Source organism: Lissotriton vulgaris, chromosome 10, assembly GCF_964263255.1.
Source record: "Lissotriton vulgaris chromosome 10, aLisVul1.2, whole genome shotgun sequence".
Classification (NCBI taxonomy): Eukaryota; Metazoa; Chordata; class Amphibia; order Caudata; family Salamandridae; genus Lissotriton; species Lissotriton vulgaris.
This window is the reverse complement of record NC_141698.1, coordinates 316,867,343-316,889,123: the sequence shown is the minus strand read 5'-3', so window position 1 is coordinate 316,889,123 and position 21,781 is coordinate 316,867,343.

Genomic DNA, 21,781 nt, shown 5'->3' with positions numbered 1-21,781 from the left:
CCACTTCTGTTAAGGCGTACCTGTCTTATTCTTGGGTCCTATGTTGAATCAGTCCTATAGTTCAAAATTAATACAAAATCAATATCGCTCCTGTATAATGACAGCAAGCAACACATTATTCTAATCAAGGGAAAACTGCCTATATTCAAACCGGTTTTAATTTCATTCTGGCATTCCACTTAATTGTGTTCCTGTTCTTCCTTTCTGTCTGTTAACAATTATACTGAATTACAATCCCAACAATGCAAATATCTCAAAGGGTGATCAACAATGATCCATCATATCCCACCCGTATCAAGTGTTGTGGTGAACCCAATCCAAAATGCTTAATCCAATGCCTCTTTTATACGGTAATCGTGTAATTGCGTCTCCGCTATACAAAATATTTGCTGGGTAAATATCCCTCAAAAAGCTTCTCTGCCGCAATTAATGAACCTGTCAAAAGACAACTACCCGTTACTTCAAGCGATTAACCTCAGTTTTCTGTCACTTGTGGTCCCCTCTCTAAATTCTAATCAAAACTTACCTGCAGGTGACTACGCTTGTAAGCTCTAGGCAGCATGTATTGCCTGTGCTGTCTGAATTCGCTCTCCTGGAACCACTACCTTTGACCCCTTACAATACTTATTCCGGCAAACCATCCGTAAAGACTGCAACTCGCACCCATCACATTTGAAGTCCTGGGACTGTCTCCATGTATGACCTGCCTTAGTCAATTATTTTTACGCTTCTTCCTTCACTGCATAACCACTGTCTTATTCTGCCCCCTCGTATCCACTGTGTGCACCGATGCGTATTCCACCGGTTTACTATGACAAACTGCAATATAATGCTCATACACTATTACAAAGTCTTGTATGTATCGTCTACATACACCCACAAATCACCGTTTGGATATTCCGTTTTTGGAAAAACCTTAAAAAAATAGATGGTGCCACGCCCCACATGAGTTCACCTTGGTGTTCATGAGAATTGTAAATTCATAGATATAGTCTTCGTTCAGTTATCAAGTTCAAATGCTGCTTTTGCATACACTGTGTCACATCATTAATTACATGCCAGAAACATCCCTATATGTACATAAAGATAGTTCGATCATGCTATTGCATGTTCAGTGTACAAAGGTCAAGTTTGTTCTGGAACCAATATCGATAATATAGTTAACACATATCTCTCTGTGTGCAAAATAGTAAATTACAGAGGTTTACATACATCAATCCACCCAGGTCTCTATACCAACCCTGTGGGTCACTCTGCAAGAAAGTATTGCAGTACCTGATTAGTATTTAAACCCTGCTCCAAGGCCTTGAGATGTAATATCCACATTGCCTCCTTCAGCCATAGCATAAGCTCCCTATTCCCAACTCTGGGGTCCAGGCCAATGTGATCTATACCGTAAAAACAGAAGCGTTTGTGTTGTTGTTGCGCATTGCAATTCAATACATGAATTGCCATCCGATATCTGAGGTCTTAGTGCTTAAATGCTCTAAGATGCTCACTCATTCTCTCTTTGAGAGCTCCTATTGTACTACTTACATAGATATGGTTACATTTGCATTTAATAATGCAAACAACATATTTGGTGTTATAATTGGTTTTATTGTGTATCTCATATGTTCCCCCATCAGCTCCATTGAAATTCTTTTTCTTATCATCTGCCCATCTGCACATCCCAAAAACCAAAGGTGTGTTCACTTAACCAGTGTGACGATACCTTGTGTCTGGGATAGCTCAGGTTAAATTGTGATTTTAATGTCTTCCTCCGTCTGAAAGTGATCTCCTGTGGATCTGATGTAAATTCCTCCAGGGTACTGTCTGCACGTAAGGTATCACAGTGTTTGCACATGCTTCTCATTGACACCCCAGACAATCCATTATAGTCTGTTATTAATCGTACTCTGTTAGACTTGTCCAGCTTGTGTGGTTTGTCTCTCAAAGTGTATTTTCTTTTCATTCTGACAACCTTTTGCTCACCTATTCTAATAGTTTGTTTGTCGAAACCTCTAGCAGCGAAGTGTGCCTTCATATTTTCGATATATGTCTCAAAGTCCAAATCATTGCTGCAGTTTCTTCTAGCCCACAGTAACTCACCATATTTAATAGCCCTGATCTGATGTCCAAGGTGGGCACTTGAGGCATGTAGTATATGGCACCTTATAGATACAATCAAAGGATTTCTTAAGCTATGGTATGATAGAAGTTTAATTGAAGAAGATGAATACATGTATTTGAAAGGTGTCCGAAAGAGATTTCCATCCCGCCACACTCTTCTCAAAATACACAAAAACATGCCCTTTCCACCAAGGAGACCCATTGTATCCAGCATTGGGGGACCCACAGAGAAACTATCCCATTATGTTGATATATTCCTTCAACCGTCGGTGTGTAATCTCCCATCGTACATCAAGGACACTAAACATATCCAAATCGTCTTCGCAGATGTAGTGTGGGAACAGGGCATGATTCTGGCCACATTTGACGTGACATCACTGTATACCGATGATCAACAAAAAGTGAGCAACCCAAAATACCCTTGAGGGCTTGGGTGATAAGATAGAGGGTTATAGATGCCTTCAAGGGAGTTTGTTTAAATACCGATTGTTAATTCAAGCTGATTTGGGAGGATACATTAATAATCCTTACGTGCAATCAATACATCAAGCAATGTATGCTTAATTATTTAAATAGCCTCTATAAGGTCTTGCCACATAGACAACATATAAACAACAAACAACAAACACAAAGGTGTATTGGAAAAATTGAATTTATCAAAAAATCAAAAGGTAAATAATTTCATATACAGATGAAGATAATTCAAAGAGCAATTAGGACTGCTGGTACATAAAAAGATAAATTGATAAGTAACACAACAGAACCTAAAAAAACACCTATCCCAAGTCAGAATAAATAAGACAATGCAGGGATAAGATAAAGGTCGACGTTTCGGTCTCCTAAAGGACACTTTTCGAGACCATCCTCAGGACTGATGTCAATTATGCACTGTATAGGACCAACATGTAATCTGAAATATAAATATTTACAGTTACAAATCTATTATATATTTACAAATTTACTACACCTTTGTGACAAACCAATACAAACAATAAAGAAAGAACTAGTGTCAAAAACATTTACAATACAAACAAACATCAGATGTTAACAGATCTCAGTTAACCAAAATGTACTGCGATTATCTTATTTCAACATCAAAAAAATTCTCTGTTTATTATCAAAACACATATGCAATTCATGAGAAAAACATGACTAGTCATCAAATTTAAAGAATTAAATCTGAAATAATTTACTGACTAGAGAAAAATCATACAAGAAAGTATTTGATCAATGAAATCTGTAAACCCAAACCTACTGAATATAATTTTGCCTTTAAAAATGCACCGTTGATCTTATTAGATCAGATCTTCTATTTGTACTCAACTTTCCAATAGTCAAAGGACATTTTAATCAACATTCTAATATACAATCGTCTAATTATATAGGTACATATTAATGAGAAATTTCGTGGGTAAACAGCCAAACAAATGTTACTTGGGAAGAGAGCACTTATTGAGTTAATGCGGATGCTTTACAAACACGATAAAACATGAAGTAAAAAGGGTGATAATGTTACCTCAATTGTAATGCTGCACATTTAAAGATGAAACGAATCGACCACAGTTATATGGTTATCAGAGGTACTGGAGCTGCTCCTAAAAGCGAGGACACTAATTACTTAGAGGTCAGACCGCGGAAACGATATAACCCACAATAAAGATAGAGTATTCTATACCTGATTATTAATGGAGACAACACCTCAATGCGTTGAAATGAGGCGACTGAAAGTATCGATGCCGATGTCGAGATCCGGATATACTAAAAATAATAAGAACCGGATTCAGAATATATCAGTGTGGGGGTCCGATAGTAGTTAAGAACCTCGTTTAGAAACAGAGTCTGTCAACATACCTCTAATTCAGGGTTTTGTAGGCACCAACCAGTAATAGATGGTGCGTCAGAAATTATTTTAGTAGAGACTAGATCTGAAAAAATAATAAATGGCAATTGTAGACTATTTATGTATGGAATGTATATATTCTGAATCCGGTTCTTATTATTTTTTAGTATATCTGGATCTCGAAATCTGATTGTTTGCCAGTGGTAACTACTTTCGACCCGTTGGCAACTAAGGTCAGACAAATAGTCAGGAAACACTGGTCAATCCTTAATACTCCAACCAGTAAAATGCCTCCACCTCGTTTTGCTTTTAAGCGAGCGCCTAGCCTGAAGGATAAGTTGGTGCACACACGCCTAACAAACTTGCCCGCCATCTCTACTTTACCTCCCGGGCATCATCCTTGCGGGGGTTGTTCCGTTTGTGCCCTCACGAAGGCCGCTAAAAGTGTGATTTTGACAAGTGGACGTGAGTGGTTCCTCACGAAATTTAGTAACTGCAATTCCGTCAATGTCATCTACAGACTGACATGTAGCTGTGGCCTTCACTACATAGGACTTACATCTAGGAAGGCCAAAGTGCGGATACAGGAACATCTCAGCACTTTAAAAGCCAAGAAACTGACAACCAGGTTGGTTCAGCATTTTTCTGAGAAACAGCATGATCCCAGAGACCTCCGGTGGACAGTTCTAGAGAGGGTTCTTGGGATACACACAATATTGAACAGATTCTGGCGAAGAAAGAAGCTGGATGGATTTTTTTCAGAAAAAACTGATAAAGTGGGACTTAATGACCTTATAGAATGGAATAAGGTCAGTAGCCGCTAAATCCATCTTCCCTGGTGCCTAAACTGTTGGGATCCATTATGTCCACAGTAGGAAATAGATGTTTTCTATCCTGGATGAGTACTGTGAGACATATGTGAGTCTGGGACATCTGTTCTGTGAAGCCCCGCATTTTTTGAACTCACTAGGATGTTATCCCTGTTATTCCAGTATTTGTCGCTGGTGCTGAGCATTTACCACCGCTCCAGTTGATGCAAAACTTAAATGCTAGTTACTAACTTTGTAAAAATGGGAGAGTACCATTAGAATTTTCAGGGGCGATGTTTATGACGAGTGATTGCCAAATAAACATCATTTTAACCAAAAGGATGAGATTTAACCTGAATCTACCTTCTTTCGCGAGGGATATGTTAAATAACATGTTCGGAATCGGGGGATTGGTATTTAGAATAATCTCTTTCCCTATCAAAGATGGCGACTAAAGTGAATGAGGAAGGTCGCGGTCACGTGTCTGACGTGTTCGCACACTGATGCGTGATACGTCACACGCGGTTTAACATGGACCCGATTACAGAGACAGGGGCCGGATGATTGAAAGTGCACCGAGCCCGAGATCACGGTAAGAAATTGAATGCGACGCTGTAAAGCGAGTATAATACCGCGCTAGTGTGGAGGCCCCTTGTTTTAGTGGCCCCCCGATTAAACCGAATGCGTTGCAATACTGGATTCGCATTTTGTATAAGAAGGTTTAATGGTCCCGGTCCCGTTTTTATGTAGTGAAAGGATGAAATTTCCGTATGATAGGAGGGGGTCTGAGTGTCGATTTAAACAATGATTTTTGGTATACTGGTAGTGATGGAATTGCTCTGCCTTTGAAATGTAACCATAGGTACATTTGACCAGAGGTGTTACAGACCCGTGGGCTTTCAGCAGGAGGACGAGATCGAATGACGCGTTAGTCTCTGTGAGGTTGCCGGTATGCAGTTAGTAACACGACTTGAGGTATGATGGGCAAACTACCTTGAAATACTGATGTGGAGCACTACATTACCTTGGGATGAGTTTTAAAAGAGATTGCAACTATAATCAGTTTTAATTCAAACTGTTTTACTCTATCACCACCACAGGTTCTGATATAAATCCCTATTGAAAACAATGATCTGGATCCCTAGCCCTGACGAAGTTGCTGCAAATTGAATATAGCAACGAAACATGTTGGCTAGTTATGATTAATACTTGACTTGACAGGAGTCAATTTTAACGTGGAAAGGCTTACAGCCAAAGAATAAAGATAATGGGTGGCAAGTAAGCTTTACCAATTTTTATTGGTGAGGACTGTGTCCTTGGTTCTCACGGGATCCTTTGAATATATGCACGTTTTCTGCACATATAGGAAGTACATTCACACTTAGGTTGTCTACTTCTTATCTCTTGTTTTTGTTTTCAGTTGGGTTGTGGAGTTGCTGCACTATACATGCACATTTTTCTACTGGAAAGGAGGTAACCGATGATGAGAAGTGGGTCACTGGCGAGTACCAGTCAGTGGTTTCCCCCTTGGTGTTGCTACCGTGAGGTGCCTTCTTTCCTTCTCACACTTTTTCTTTGTGGTGAAAGGTCTGTGGTGGTGGTTTATTTCTTTTTAAAAATCGGATACACTGCGGTTTGACAACCAACTAAGTTTATTGGTTTATATAAAATGATGGCTTAAATTGAGTTGACACGTTTTTGACTGCTAATTGTAAATCCTGTTTTGTGTATCCCTGTAGGGACAGCTAATTATTGACATTAATCCATTGAGTGGGGGACTGGCTGCCCTGGTATTCCCCTTTATACTCCAGTTGTATTGATGATTTAAGAACGGCGGATCAGCCGTGAGAGTTTCTTGATAGAAATATTTTATTACTCTATTCAGAGGGACGGACGTTTCGGTATTATAGTTGCTTCTCCATAACCTAGGGGGTGGTCTCCACATCAGTTGCTAATCTTTGTGGCTACATGAAGCATTAGTTGACTACATCAACATTTGGGCTGGCTCCCACTTTATAGATACTGTATCTAGACCACTCCAGGATAGTGCTATGGATAAAAATTGTTTGGCTTTTTCTGACGAGCAAATTGCGCTCATCCTCTCTGGTCCTTCTCTTTTACCAGAGGCCCCATTAACTACTACTTTAACCGCTAGAGAAGAATGGGAGAAACTGTCTGACACTAAAAAAAGACAAGTTCGGATTGCCCTACATGGGGCTCTCATGACAGAGTACCTTCGAGTGGGAGCAGCACCACCTAGCCTACTAGTAAGGATTGAACCGAAGATCTTTTTAGAAGATAAACAGTTCCGTGTAGACTGGAGTTACATCGCAAATAAGTGTACACGGGATTGGCTAGTGCTTATTATTACAACTGCTAAGAGATTGAGCGAGGAACTGCTCACCGAGATACTTGAACTTGAATAAAATATAAAGAGGGATAGCACTATTACTGATGCTAAAGAACAACTGGCTAGAATACAGGGCGATCTTTCAGAATATAGGACATACATGGTAAACCAAAAAATCAAAAGTCTAACAAGGAATTTAGATCGGTTGACCCATGAGTGGGCCTACCCATATATAGATGATAAATACTACCAGACAGCGACAGAACCACATCAATATCAGAACCAACAGAGAGGTGGTCGTAGACAGGGAAAAAGAACTCCGTCCAACTGGACGTTTGACAACACAAGTAGTGAAGAAGAAGAGCCAGTAGAACAACAGACTGCTACATCTAACCAGAGCAGAGTTAGATTTACTACAGATACAAGATCTGACGAAGATCTTGGAGCCCTACTGCGTTCTTTTTTAGGGCAAGCTCGCAGGGGGAACCGGGGAGGAGGCGGCCAAGCACAAAAAAGCAGGGGAAGAGGCAGAGCAACCCATATACCAACATGGCAAACGTACTCCCCCCGCATCACTCCCAGCAGAGGCAGAAATCATCAATAGAGGAACCCACTCTGATCCCTCAGCCATTGTCCTCATATGCGAATGATATTGTAGTGATTCTTTCATCATACACGCTGACTACAGACGAGTCTTGAGTATTAAATAAAGGCCTGGGCTTTGTCCCGACCCCTCACCACGACTCTTTCAACTGCCGGAAGGAGATGTATGAATTAATGAGAAAAATCAAAATACACAAATTCTTTAGTGATAAAGAAAAGGAGACTCCGTCTATGTTCACCACTGACTTACGAAGACCATCAAACTTTTGTCCATCCAGTGCCACAGTGGGCCCAGAGGTGGTGGTCTTCGAACAAAAAGTGTTGAGTGACATAGAACTCTTGACCTGAATTCAGGACAGAACCGCCAGAATAATATGAGTAAGGCAGATTGGCTGGCTGTTAAATCTTTACAGGATAATAAATCAATCATAATCAAGTCAGCTGATAAGGGGGGTTGCGGTGGTAGTGCTCAATGCCAGTGACTGTGATGCCGAGGTACTCAGGTTGTTGGGATCACGTAGTAACTACCACCCTTTGATGAGGGACCCCACACCTGAGCTACAACAGACTATCAAGACATGGGTGGGGGAGGCGCTGGAGAAGAAGTGGATCACCCATAAGGAGGTAGACTTCTTGGTAAATCCCAAACCAAGAACCCCGGCATTTTATATCTTGCCAAAGATCCACAAACCCCAGTGCCCACCCCCAGGTCGCCCCATAGTGTCAGGCATCCAGTCTGTACTGGAGCCCCTATCTCAGTTTTCGGACTTCTTTCTCAGAGAGTCAGTAATTAACCAACCTTCATTTGTCCAGGACACTACCTACATTTTGAATATTTTACAAACTTTGGAGTTTGATCCCACAAACCAGTATATAGGACGATCGACATCGAGTCGCTATATACGAGCATACCACAAGATGCCACGCTGGTGGCAGCAGCATGGGCTCTTGTTGGTATGGACTGGTTTTATGATACCCCCTAGTCATTTGTGTTGAAATGCATTGAACTAGCATTGACCAGGAACTTTTTCGAATACCAGAACCAATTATATCTGCAGGTCTCTGGTACTTCGATGGGGGCCACATTTGCCCCTAGTCTGGCCTGCATTTATGTAGGCCAGTTTGAAGAGAATGTCATTTACCATCCTGATAATCCCTTCAGAAAGAATATTTCTCTCTGGAGGAGATATATCGATGACATTCTCTGTATTTGGACGGGGCCAGAAGAGCGACTTCAAAACTTTTTTTCCTGGCTGAATCAGTCGGATGAAAGCCTCCGGTTCACGTGGACTTACAGCAACTCCATGGCCGTGTACTTGGACATTGATATTACAGCTGTCAAGGGAATACTGGCCACCAATGTGCATCAGAAGCCAAGTGACAGGAACTCGCTGCTGCACTACCAATCTTTTCATCCTAGAGCCCTCCGGGACAATCTTCCCGTGGGGCAGTTCTTGCGTTACCGACGGAACTGCTCCACGACAGAGAAATTCGTTGAACAATCCAATGAACTTGTGGGTAAGCTCCAAATAAGGGGCTACCCGGGCAAAACCATCAGACAGGCAAGGAAACGGGCACTGAACACACCACGTGAAGTTCTGCTCCAACGCAATGTTAAAACAAAATCTTATTGTTTGCCAGTGGTAACTACTTTCGACCCGTTGCCAACTAAGGTCAGACAAATAGTCAGGAAACACTGGTCAATCCTTAATACTCCAACCAGTAAAATGCCTCCACCTCGTTTTGCTTTTAAGCGAGCACCTAGCCTGAAGGATAAGTTGGTGCACACATGCCTAACAAACTTGCCCGCCATCTCTACTTTACCTTCCGGGCATCATCCTTGCGGGGGTTGTTCCGTTTGTGCCCTCACGAAGGCCGCGAAAAGTGTGATTTTGACAAGTGGACGTGAGTGGTTCCTCACTAAATTTAGTAACTGCAATTCCGTCCATGTCATCTACAGACTGACATGTAGCTGTGGCCTTCACTACATAGGACTTACATCTAGGAAGGCCAAAGTGAGGATACATAAACATCTCAGCACTTTAAAAGCCATGAAACTGACAACCAGGTTGGTTCAGTATTTTTCTGAGAAACAGCATGATCCCAGAGACCTCCGGTGGACAGTTCTAGAGAGGGTTCTGGGGGATACACACAATATTGAACAGATTCTGGCGAAGAAAGAAGCTAGATGGATTTTTTCAGAAAAAACTGATAAAGTGGGACTTAATGACCTTATAGAATAGAATAAGGTCAGTAGCCGCTAAATCCATCTTCCCTGGTGCCTAAACTGTTGGGATCCATTATGACCACAGTAGGAAATAGATCTTTTCTATCCTGGATTAGTACTGTGAGACATATGTGAGTCTGGGACATCTGTTCTGTGAAGCCCTGCATTTTTTGAACTCACTAGGATGTTATCCCTGTTATTCCAGAATTCGTCGCTGGTGCTGAGCATTTACCACCGCTCCAGTTGATGCAAAACTTAAATGCTAGTTACTAACTTTGTAAAAATGGGAGAGTACCATTAGAATTTTCAGGGGCGATGTTTATGACGAGTGATTGCCAAATAAACATCATTTTAACCAAAAGGATGAGATTTAACCTGAATCTACCTTCTTTCGCGAGGGATATGTTAAATAACATGTTCGGAATCAGGGGATTGGTATTTAGAATAATCTCTTTCCCTATCAAAGATGGCGTCTAAAGTGAATGAGGAAGGTCGCGGTCAAGTGTCTGACGTGTTCGCGCACTGATGCGTGATACGTCACACGCGGTTTAACATGGACCCGATTACACAGACAGGGGCCGGATGATTGAAAGTGCACCGAGCCCGAGATCACGGTAAGAAATTGAATGTGACGCTGTAAAGCGAGTATAATACCGCGCTAGTGTGGAGGCCCCTTGTTTTTGCGGCCCCCCGATTAAACCGAATGCGTTGCAATACTGGATTCGCATTTTGTATAAGAAGGTTTAATGGTCCCGGACCCGTTTTTATGTAGTGAAAGGATGAGATTTCCGTATGATAGGAGGGGTCTGAGTGTCCATTTAAACGATGATTTTTGGTATACTGGTAGTGATGGAATTGCTCTGCCTTTGAAATGTAACCATAGGTACATTTGACCAGAGGTGTTACAGACCCGTTGGCTTACAGCATGAGGACGCGTTCGAATGACGCGTTAGTCTCTGTGAGGTTGCCGGTATGCAGTTAGTAACGCGACTTGAGGTATGATGGCCAAACTACCTTGAAATACTGATGTGGAGCACTACATTATCTTGGGATGAGTCTTAAAAGAGATTGCAACTATAATCAGTTGTAATGCCGTCTGTTTTACTCTATCACCACCACAGCTTCTGATATAAATCCCTATTGAAAACAATGATCTGGATCCCTAGCCCTGACGAAGTTGCTGCAAATTGAATATAGTAACGAAACATGTTGGCTAGTTATGATTAATACTTGACTTGACAGGAGTCAACTTTAACGTGGAAAGGCTTACAGCCAAAGAATAAAGATGATGGGTAGCAAGTAAGCTTTACCAATTTTTATTGGTGAGGACTGTGTCCTTGGTTCTCACGGGATCCTTTGAATATATGCATGTTTTCTGCACATATAGGAAGTACATTCACACTTAGGGTGTCTACTTCTTATCTCTTGTTTTTGTTTTCAGTTGGGTTGTGGAGTTGTTGCACTATACATGCACATTTTTCTACTGGAAAGGAGGTAACCGATGATGAGAAGTGGGTCACTGGCGAGTACCAGTCAGTGGTTTCCCCCTTGGTGTTGCTACCGTGAGGTGCCTTCTTTCCTTCTCACACTTTTTCTTTGTGATGAAAGGTCTGTGGTGGTAGTTTATTTCTTTTTAAAAATGGGATACACTGCGGTTTGATAACCTACTAAGTTTATTGGTTTATATAAAATGATGTCTTAAATTGAGTTGACACATTTTTGACTGCTAATTGTAAATCCTGTTTTGTGTATCCCTGTAGGGACAGCTAATTATTGACATTAATCCATTGAGTGGGGGACTGGCTGCCCTGGTATTCCCCTTTATACTCCCATTGTATTGAGGATCTCTGGTTTTATGTCAGGACTGGAGGCTTCGGATTATGCTTTACTCTTTCTTTGCTGTTTATTAATACAGTTTCACAGCAGCCAATTAAAATGTAGCATTTAAAACACGACATTTCTCAACATTCTCTTCATACGATGTCATCCTCATTACGTCAATCTGGCCCCAAGTATGCCGATAAGACACCAGTGCCCCATTGTTGTTCCTCTTTCTTTGCTGCTCAGTCAGAAAGATAAGTACCCTTTTACTCTGTATGCAATATTGCTTATGCTTTTTGGTACCGTGTTGGCAGCGCACACAATAAATGCCCTCTGGACTTATCACCACTTGTCAGCACGCTACGTGGGTGGCAGGGCCGGCCCTAGGCATTTGCAAAGTGTACACCTGCACAGGGCCGCCAAACCCCAGGGGCCGCCACGACGACGGACGAGGATCGGATCGGAAGGATCACTGGTGGCCCCCTGGCAGGATTTGGCAGCCTCTGGGCAATGGCAGCGACGCGTGAGCGTTGTTGTTTTAGTTTAGTTTTGGTTTCACTTGCCCAGGCAGCCAGCCAGCTGTTTGGGTCCCAGGGCCGTCAATCTTAGCCCTACGACGTGACGACCCTGGGACAGCCCCTGCGCGCAGTGCGCAGTGCGCAACTCAGCTCTTAGCCGCTCAGTGACGCGTCACGGTGCTGGTCACGCTCCCGCCAGGGACTGGGAGAGTGCGTCAGTGAGCGGTGCGTCGTCAGAGATTGAGAATCATTAATAAAGAACAATTAACGTCATCACCACCGACAGACAGAGTAAGCCTATTTTGCATTTTGAAGGGAAATTCGCCACTACTTGAGTGTGTGCCTGTGCATAACCGAGGCCTGACTCACGAATGCATGCGTCTGTGTGCTCCTCAACGTGTGTGTGTGTTCCGTGAGATGTGAGATCCCAGTCACAGTGCAGCATTATCTGAAAACATTGCATTGGTATATGGTGTTGCATTAGTTTCTGTCTCCTGATCTGTTCAACTCGTGAAACAATGCCACCACCTTATGCACACAGTGTGATTTCCATTGTGTACTGTATTATACAAAGTTCTCACTCTAGAAGTGACCATGGAATCTTCAGCCGCATTTCTCTGAGCCTTACGCTTATTCCCTGCGTTGTCTGACTATATTTTTACCTTCAGATTCTTTATAACCCTTAGTGGTTTCCTAACTTGTACTCTGTCTCAATACAGCTTTTTTTTTTACTGATTATGCCGCTTATTTTATTGATGATTCTCCATCCTCACCAGGCACTCGCCCAGCTCAAAGTATGTTAAATTGTTATTTTATGTTAAATTGGTATTTGTAAAGTGCGCGGCTACTTGTGTCTCCCAGCGCTGCAAAGCCTCGTGACAGACTACTGAGCTATGCAGATAATGAGGGAGGCTTACAGCTGTTGCTGGAATAACCAGGTGTTCAGTCTTTTTCTGAAAATGAGTAGGTCATGCACCTAAGTGACAGAGGTAGGTAATTCCACAGTCGGGAGGTCTGCACTTGGAAAGAGCAACCGCCTTTGCGGACAAGGGAAATTTAAAACAGTTACTATTTTCTTGTGTTCTGCAAATCCCATCATCTTAGAGCTCGATGTGACCTGTTGGGTACTTCTTTTGGTTTTCCCACCACCAGCGTTGGTTATTTTGCAAGACCTCCCATCGACACTGCCCACAAGATAAAGAAAGGAGGGGTTGGGACATCCCATTTTAGCCATTGGCCTGGCTGCTTTAGCTGCCTTTAAGGACTTGACTCCAGGGTTGTCGTTGGCTTTGGTATCATCTCATGGTGTTTTGCTGATATATGCATTTCCTTTGTGGTAGTAGCTTGGAGTATTGTTGGGAGTAAGTAGGTGTGGTTTTGTTAGATATTGACAGCTTGAAATATTAGTGGAAGTCGAGGACAGTAATTTTTGTAGCCATAGATTGTTTGAGAGCAATGAACAGTTCCATCTGCCGTGTATGCTTACTGGTTTTGATCTTCCCCATTTCTTTATTGGTCACTGAGTATCTTGTCTTACTTTGGTGATAATCCACTCTGCTATTTTGGAAATAAAAGGCAAAATGTGAAGTTTCAGTGTGAAACTCAAAGTACCTGCATTTTTACAAGTTTGAGAACATCTGGCCACCAATGTGCAGATCGCTCTGTATGCACAGTGCCGACGTATTATTATTAAAACACCTTCCTGAGCTCCTCCCCGTCCAGACCCCCTCTTCCGGGGCCCCCACCTACGCTCCCTGCACAGGGCCACTATGAGCCTAGAGCCGGCCCTGATGAGGGGGGGGGCGGCGGCAGCAGCAGCTGGTGTATCCGGAGGTCTCCTGTGGAGTGGAGAAGGAATCGGAGCAGAGAATGCGGTGACGGAGTGTGGTGGCGGCAGCAGTCAGGGCTGGCCAGCAGCTCCGATCATGCTGCCCAGCCCAGCAGTGTGGTGGGACGGGTTACGCCCGCTTCAGAGAGCACAGAACGAATAGGCTTGCTGCAGGCGTGCTGGCTCAGTGGGCTGCTACGAGCAAGGCTGCATTCTGCCTTGGTTTGTGTCCCGGAGTACGGGATTAACCAAGATACTCCTGATTTATTTAGGGGTGTGGTCGACTAGTAACAACTGGTAAATCTGGTGGCCACGTGCTCTCGTTTTCATCTCTGGTAGAAGCCATGGCTAGCAAGAAAGCAGTATTTCCTACAAGCACCGACTGTCTTATATACAGCATTCCTACAATACTGGTGAGAAGTGTGGTTTTTGGCCTCCATCTGGAGATTTGTAAGGATGGCCACCAAAAGGTGGGGTTGGATGAGCCCCAACGAGTTGTTCCTCAAGTTTACACAGTGTCGCTTGGAAAGAGGCTGGCAGCTGGGAGAACTACACCATTTAAAGGAGAGAAGGAAGAAAAGAACAAAAAGACAGCGAAATTAAGCATTGCTGCTGGGGCCTTTGCCAGATTTCCTTGGAGCTATCATTGGAGAGCATTCAGCTGGAGGAAAGCGGTAATGTTCGGGGTGGGGGTTCGTGGTAGGGGGGTTGAAGAACTTCATTTGACACTGACTCGTCTTAACATCACCCAGTCCTAACACTCCGCTCCTTGTTAGAGATTTCTCAGAAAACTATTGATCAAACATGCGTCCTCCTAACCCAACGTCCATGGCAGTCCAGGAGGAAAGAGCGGGTTGGTTAGGACACCTAATCATCCTTACGACGCAGCTGTTAATGACTGTCGGGTATGTCCATTAAATTGGTGCTTTTATCAGCCTCTGTATCTGCACCAGGCTTATTGGGAGGTGTAATCATATTAAAATGCTCAGTTTGCCCCGGTATCTGTATTTATGTAGATGTATACCTTTATACCTTTTTAAGGTCTTTTTTAAATGAAACTGGGGCCCATTGGCAAAAGTTCATATGGAACTACAAAAAAAAAACCACAATGTAAGATACAGTATCTTCAGCTATCTCGGAATAGAGGGTCTGTCATCAAATATGGGCCTGTTTAAAAAAACAATCCTGGTATTTGTTCTTAAAATCAATATACGTTATTTTGGGAATAATCCGAATTTGCCGTTATCTATTTATCTTAGTTCGCTTATTTATTGGAGGAACTCAGGACTTTACACATTAATGACAACTCTGTGAGGACACAACTTTGCTTTCCTTGGAGGCACTACAGATGCAGCTATCGCTTCCCCATCAGGGTTTTCTTTTTCAGAAGTCTCCAACTTTGCCATTTTCTGTTAGGGTTGGACGTAAAAGAGGTAAATTATGCGCAGAATGACTTTTGTGAGTTTATTATGGAACTAACTTGTAAGGGAATAGAAGTTCACCCCATAAAATGATCTTGCAGCTACATTTTAGAGGAAAACCAATGTGTTTCAACTTAGCACTGAGATATGGAGTGGTTACCTGGGGATGGTGGTGACATCTGATGATTTTGGGAGTGATAACATTCTTGCACAGACAGTCTTGAATGTGTCTCGAGTCAAAGTTCACTGTTGTAAGTTTGTGAACGATATGTACTATACACCATATCGCTTACATAGAATGAAGACAAGCCAGGACAGTCGATGTGGGGTGGATGGAGCTGGAGATGGAGCTGTCCACATCTTTGCTGCAGGTATTTATATGCGTGGGTATTGGGTCTATATTGTTCAGAAACTAAATGGAATAGTTCTCATTGAGCTCATATGCGACCATAATCTGATAATGCATAGGCATTTCCCTCTTATTCCACCTGCAATAACTGGGATATATGTATTTGCTATCTCCCTGGCAAGATTGGCCTTGGCCCGACATTGGCTGATAATCAGAGCACCCAACCCCAAGATATGGTGGCAAGAATTTTTAAACGATAGCTCACTTGAAATGTCCTCCTTAGAAAATGATAGATGTCGATCTAGATTAGACCGTATCTGGGACCCTTAAGAGTGCGGATGTCAGAGGTATTGCTGACCACAAACTTTAACTCACATTACGAATGGTATTTTATGGACTTCCTCATAATTGTCGATACCCATTCGTATTTTATTTAACGCGCTTTAGATGTTATGGCTTTTTATATCCTCTTTATTTGTATTTTATGATGCCCTCTAAAATGAACTAATACAAAAAATTACATTTCTTTTACGAATAAAACATGAACACTTTAGTAAACTAGTATTACAATCTTAACTAAATTAAATTGTAGTGATCACAGAAATCACATGTAGGTAAACAGAGCCTTTATACTTCTTTGGTAGCTATGCCTGCTGGGTATGTGCAACAGCCAGACCAGAACGCAATACAAAAGGTACATAAAAGCCGAATCCAAGTTCATCACAATATGACTATGGATTGAAATAATTCATACATGTTAAGAATAATATTAAGGAATCAAAAATTTAAAAAAAAGAATTATTAACCTCTTGCATGCTGTGTGAATTTTCACGCTGTGCGGGGATTTACATAAGTGGGCAGGACTCAGATGGCTGGGTCCCCCCCCCCTCCGCACACACCCACCATGACGTGTGACGGCTCCTGGCCATAACAAGCACGCAAGGGGTTAAAAGAAAATGGGTCAAATTGGAACATTAGAAAAGTGGACCAAAAACAAAATGGAAAATTGAATGCACCAGAGAAGAAACCAAATATTGAGGTTATTCGTTGAAGGGACATTTGTTTACTACGGGATGCTTCAAACAGAAGGTACTGGTATAATCAGTTACCTTGATTTGATGCTCAAAAAGCTTTTCATGCAGAAGTTGTAGAAAAGTGCCAAAGATTATTGAAAGTTGTGGAAAACTTACAGCACGCCATGGTGCGTTCCACAATGTACAGCTGTTATATTCCATAGAGGAACCCCAATATAGGTTCAGGTAACATTGTATGTAAGAAAAGGAGGTATCCCCGACTAGAGTTCCTAAATCGGGATCACTAAAGTGTTTGAAAAGAAGAATATTTAGGAACATAAATTTCAAATGGCACAAACTGACAACAAAAGTTACTGACTATGGATTGACAATACACATTAAAACATATCGTAAAAAGGGTACTTTATTCAATAATAGGGTTATTAGGGATCTGACTTTTTGACATTCATTGTCGATCCAGCGTTAATTCTCATAATATGCACTTTACACTTGTTGTGCGTCACGATACATTTTTATATAAAAATATGCATTTCATAAATAGATTCAAAAGATACAAAAAATTATATATATATATCTAAAGATATTTAGTATTGATAAGAAAAACATGGTTAGAGATAATTTAACATTGCTACGCGCGTTTCGGCTGTGAGCCTTCATCAGGAAGCCATGGTATATGTTCCAAGTGTACCTATACAAAATACATGAAAAATCCATATCAGTGTCAGTGTAAAGTCCTAATACTAAAGTTACATGTGCATTCAGTTCATTTGGTCTAATATGTACAAAGCTATAATTAAAAACAGGGGGAAACAGGAATCTTGATATATACATGTATACAATGTTACATACACTGTCTTGAACAACTCATAAATTTAGGTGACAGTTGAGGGACATGGCCCTTCACTTTGATTTTACATGAGATGGTGGACTAGAGAGGAGTTCTAATGCCATAGGACAGTTAGCTAAAGGTTCATGGTGCCTCTAGTCAATGTCTATATAGTGTTCCAGTTTGTTGTTATCTATGCTATCTGGAGGGAAGGTGCAGAGAGGAGACACAAACAGAGGGTGGGGGCTAAGAGGGGAGAATGACAATGGAGAGGGGAATAAGGACAAGAGGGAAGAAAAAGAAAAAGGAAAAAAAGATGAAAAAAGAACAAAGGGGGGGTAGGGGTGGGTTTAGCTTGCTTAAGATCGATTAGAATGTTAGCAGGTCTAGGGGGGGGGGGAAAGCAGTAATGTGTTTAAAAAGAGGGAAGCGGGTTGAAGTCATGAATGCTACTAGCAAACTTAGATGGTATCTTACCAAAATGATATTGCAGCCGCAATATACGGTGGTGGACTCTAGGAGCACTTGTGAAGTCACACTAAGGCCACAGTGTGACACAATTTAAAGTGCAGAAGTAAACTCTTTACTGCGAAGAGAACAGAACAGAACATTGGTACATGTCAGGTAATGAAGGTGGTAAATTTGGGCAAGAGAAGCTATAACCTCAGGAGTGGGTTACATTCTGGTAGAGAAAGTGGGATGTGCCTAGACGTTGCTATCCTGTAGTCTTGTCTGTTCAAGAAACTATAAAAAGGACATAAGGAAACAGATAAGTATTTACCGATTGGCTGTTGCCTGGGAGGGGTGGTACTTAGCCCGGTGGAGGGGTAGATGATAATGTAAGGCTAGGTAAAGCTAATGGTTTTGGCATAAACAGAGAAATGGATGGGGGTGGTGATATTGGTCTAAATTACCTGAGTAGAGTGGTGGTATGGCCTGACTAGAAGAGATCCGGGACGTGTCACCGGGATCGGGACATCACAATTCAAACTACCGGGGGTGAGGGAGAAGGGAAGAGAAAGACGGGTTTAGTTCGATGTGCCCTTGAGATTAACAGAGTCTACATATCCCTGCCGAGCCCTGATCGAATAAGGTTACCTTGTTTTGTGTAGTTCACTAATTTGTAGTTCCTCGCTCCGGGTGAAAAGGGGGACAGGATGTTGCTGCAGGGAATAATCACAATGCGAAACGTTTTAGTGGGGCGATACAGGGAAATAATTATCGGGAGATTTAGTGCGGTCTGTGTAATTGTAGCGCGGATAATTCTTTTACCTTCAAATGAACTCAGTGTCGTCCTCCAATGATGCTGTCTGGCTTTACGGCGTCTCGACAGCAGTCGGAAGCTTGAGGCACTAGTTGAGGGATCTTATTTATAAAACAAACTTGCACGCTTTTTTTCTCATTGGGAACCGGATGTAAATGTGCCAGACCCGGAAGTTTCTCTCTGTCTGCTAGGCCTTACTGGGTGATATGGCAGCCATATTTAAGTGGCTGATAGATGCAGGATTGCGGGGGTATATTGCATATTCCTTGTATGGGAGTTACCAGTTATGTTTTATGGTAGGTGCTGTCTGAAGCTATATGTATTTCTTAAAATTACGCAAAAACATATGGGGATCTGACCTTATCTTGGTACACGAATAAGACAGATACCCATTTACGGTGGTCATGGTGGAAATTCAATCGTGTGTCTATAAGAAGGGTAGATGATGTGACTAACAGAACCATGGCCGGGATAGCCGAGTATCTCAAATTTCAGCATGGAATCTAGGTGTGAAGCTAGATTAATAGGTTAATGATGACAAGTGTATGGATCAGCTATAGTTATATTTTAGGACCTAGTCCCAAGGTAATTCATTGTTCATTCCTGTGGTATAGGTATTAAGAGTGGATATCCAGTAGACCTCCCAACATTTACGTATTTGGGTGCTGAGTGTGCCTGATGATTTCCTGATGTTCTCAAGGATAAGCCAGCGAATCTCATTGGCATTATGCTTTGCTTCCAGATGGTGTCTGACTAGTGGTGCTTGGATTTTGCTCGTTTGAATAGCGGACCTATGCTCGGAGAGTCGTGTGGACATCATCCCTGCGGTTTCGCCTACATACCCAAGATTGCATGGGCATAGTAGTAGGTAAACCACGTTGGTGGTTTTGCAATTCGTCAGTGTTTTCAGTTGTAAGGGTACATTATTGTGGGACCATTTTTTAGTCTCAATGGCAAATTCACATGCAGCACAGGAAAGACATTTGTAATTACCTGTAACAGGTGTGTTTCCAGTTAAGGATGTTTGTGTTGGCTCAGTACTTTTAGTTTGCATTCTTGACCGCACTATTAGGTCTTTGAGATTTTTGTTCTTCCTGTAGGCAAAGACAGGTTTGGGCAGATGTTGTTCTTTGGGTCTTGTGGCATTTAAGATATGCCAATTGGCATTGACTATTTGTTGTAGTTTGGCATTCATGGTGGAGTGTCTTGTTACGAATACCATTTTGGAGTTTGACTCTTTTACTTGGGGTGTGAGCAGATGTTGTCTGTCAAAGAATCTGGCTCTTTTATAAGAGGCACGAACCAGACGTTTTGGGTAGCCTCGAGTTATAAATTTAGTTTTCATATCTTCTGCCGAAGTCTGCTACTGTGGAGCAGTTCCTTCGAACTCGTAAGAACTGGCCAAAGGGGATGCTAAATTTTTGTGTCTTCGGATGGTAACTTGCGTAATGTAGAAGTGTGTTATGAGCTGTTGGCTTGACGTACAGATCTACATTCAGATTGTGGTCCTTGCTTAGTATGCTTATATCTAGAAATTCAACTTTGGTTTGACTAGATGTTGCAGTGAAAAAGATGTTTTTGTCACATAAGTTTAACCATGATACAAAGGTGGAGAGGGCTTCTGTTTCTGACGTCCATATAAAAAATATGTCGTCTATGAAGCGAGACCATGATGAAATGGACTCACTGAAGGGGGCAATGTCATTATAGATGTACTTGGACTCATATTCAGCCATGTAAATATTAGCCACAGTGGGGCCACAAGAGGCCCCCATGCTTACACCTTTAGTCTGTTGGTACAGTGAGCCATTGAAGTCAAAGGTGTTTTCTGTTAACACTATTTTTAAACAGTCTAGTATGAAAGTTTTTGAGCAGTCTATGTGAAAGGTTTCAATGAACCACGATACTGCTGATATTGCTCCTGATTGGGGTACCAATGTTCTGTTCTCTTCGCAGTAAAGAGTTTACTTCTGCACTTTAAATTGTGCCACACTGTGGCCTTAGTGTGACTTCACAAGTGCTCCTAGAGTCCACCACCGTATATTGCGGCTGCAATATCATATTGGTAAGATACCATCTAAGTTTGCTAGTAGCATTCATGACTTCAACACGCTTCCCTCTTTTTAAACATTATTGCTTTTTCCCCCCTAGACCTGCTAACATTCTAATCGATCTTAAGCAAGCTAAACCCACCACTACCCCCCCTTTTTTCTTTTTTCATCTTTTTTTCCTTTTTCTTTTTCTTCCCTCTTGTCCCTATTCCCCTCTCCATTGTCGTTCTCCCCTCTTAGCCCCCACCCTCTGTTTGTGTCTCCTCTCTGTACCTTCCCTCCAGATAGCATAGATAACAACACACTGGAACACTATATAGACATTGACTAGAGGCACCATGAACCTTTAGCTAACTGTCCTATGGCATTAGAACTCCTCTCTAGTCCACCACCTCATGTAAAATCAAAGTGAAGGGCCATGTCCCTCAACTGTCACCTAAATTTATGAGTTGTTCAAGACAGTGTATGTAACATTGTATATATGTATATATCAAGATTCCTGTTTCCCCCTGTTTTTAATTATAGCTTTGTAAATATTAGACCAAATGAACTGAATGCACATGTAACTTTAGTATTAGGACTTTACACTGACACTGATATGGATTTTTCATGTATTTTGTATAAGTACACTTGGAACATATACCATGGCTTCCTGATGAAGGCTCACAGCCAAAACGCGCGTAGCAACGTTAAATTATCTCTAGCCATGTTTTTCTGATCAATACTAA